Below are 1,982 nucleotides of genomic sequence, written 5' to 3'. Positions count from 1 at the left end.
AAGTTTTGCAAAGCTATAAATGTAAAAATGTTTTAATTGGCAATTTACTTTTAATCCAAATGGTTCTTGTCCAAGCTAAGTTTACCATCAGTGCGCCTCGAACGTGTGCCGAGAGTTGTTTACAGCGCTCCAAGTGGCTCTTGGCAAACTATATCGATTGGCGCTTTCTACGGGGAGCGGTGGGTAGAGGGGAAGTGACTTTTTTCGCCGGACGCGCCATCTATATTTATGGCGGGCAACTAAGCCCGTACCGCATCTACGTTTATAATATCTTTGACCTAGCGCTGACAATATTTTGCTGAATACCACAAAGCAACTAAGAATCAGAGAAATATTAATCCCTTTTAATTTAGCAAATTTCGCTACATTAATTTACTGTTTTTCAAATAATAATCAGGGAAAAAGCTTTTTAAGACATAGCGTCAGTTATCATACAATCCTACTAAATTTGGCCAATTTCATGCTTTTAGAGCGCCTTTTAATGCTTCAAATGAAAATGTGTTTTTAATGTGTTCGACGTTACGACTGACAGCTCCGATCGGCTTTAAAAGGGATTGAAATCTTATGATTTTCGGCGCCTAAGTAGAATTAAAAAACTAAGGACAGATACGGCATTCTTAGGGATTCAAATTTTCAAATACTTTTTAATGCCAGGCTTCTTACCGGGTGGTCTAGAGTGTTATTTTTTCGAACATACTTTAAACATCGTAAAAACTCGGATCGAGTCCAGGATTGACATTGAGGGCCTGTCATGCCTCACCCGACTTTCCTTATTCTAACTTTCCCAGAATTGGACATTGTTGAATCAGAAAAGTATAGAATTTCCATATATTTTATTTTCAAGGTTGACACTTGGCGGGGTATGCAATTCGCAGCCTTTTCTTGAGCAATTTTTTTCCACAATTTTCAGTTGAAAACTCTGTAATTATAGACATTCCTAGTTATTGTATTTTTTTCTTGAATCTTTATTTGTTCAAATACAACTGCTTGCGTCACAATGAATGTGTCCGGTAATAAGCGTAGAATAGAGAAAAATTAATCTTTTCAAATTTTAGCGCAAAAGTGAAGATTGTTCTGTTATTTTGAATGTGCGATTTTTTCATTTGTCTAAAATTCCATCATACGAATAAGATACCTCCGAAACTTATTCACTTCTATTTCCATAGCGACCGCCACACGGGTTTCTATTCTTCCAAAGAGAACGTGTTTTCAATATATTTAATTCCTTCTAATTGTACGGGTAACACACCTCCCAAAGATATTTTTTATTTTTCAGAAGTGGTCATATTTTTATTTAATGTCTTCTAATTAGTTCACAAAATATGTGTAATAAGTTGTTTTAATTACTTGATGCGAAATATAAGTTCTGAAATTTGAATTTTAACCAATTTAACTCTGCCTCTCAAGACTTAAAATTATTTAAATTCACACATTTGAATAGATTTCGTTCGTGCATTTTTTAAGAGTTGAAATAAGTTATTAAAATATAAATAAATATAAATTTGAATATTTTTCGAATTGATAAGTTATAAAAAGATGTAATAATAAAAAATAGATTAAATAAATGCTTTCGTTAAATTGTACTAAGTCGATTGAGAGGAATAGGATTTGCACTTTTTCTGTTCCCGTTGGGGGATTTTCAGACGGAGGAAAAATCGCGTATTCATAGTAATACAAATTCTTAATTTTTCTGAATTTAACGCTTATTATCGGGTTCTCTTGGTCAGATATGATTAAATATTTTGCTTTAAGATTCATATTTTCTGGTTCATATTCACTGATTTTTATTCGTAAAAATAAAATATTATTCTCAGAAAGCGTGAGTGCCTATTTTTTCGAGATGAGGACCGAGCCATGGAATTATAATATTGAACGACACAATGTGTACAGTTGATACCATGTTAAAATTTCACAAAAATTGTTAATATAATTCCAATCGATTTACAAGATAGAGTGTCTAGAAAATAAATCCATACTAATCA

The sequence above is a fragment of the Belonocnema kinseyi genome, chromosome 9 (assembly GCF_010883055.1).
Source record: "Belonocnema kinseyi isolate 2016_QV_RU_SX_M_011 chromosome 9, B_treatae_v1, whole genome shotgun sequence".
NCBI lineage: Eukaryota > Metazoa > Arthropoda > Insecta > Hymenoptera > Cynipidae > Belonocnema > Belonocnema kinseyi.
The sequence above is the reverse complement of the archived record's forward strand: the minus strand, read 5'-3'. Positions refer to the sequence as shown.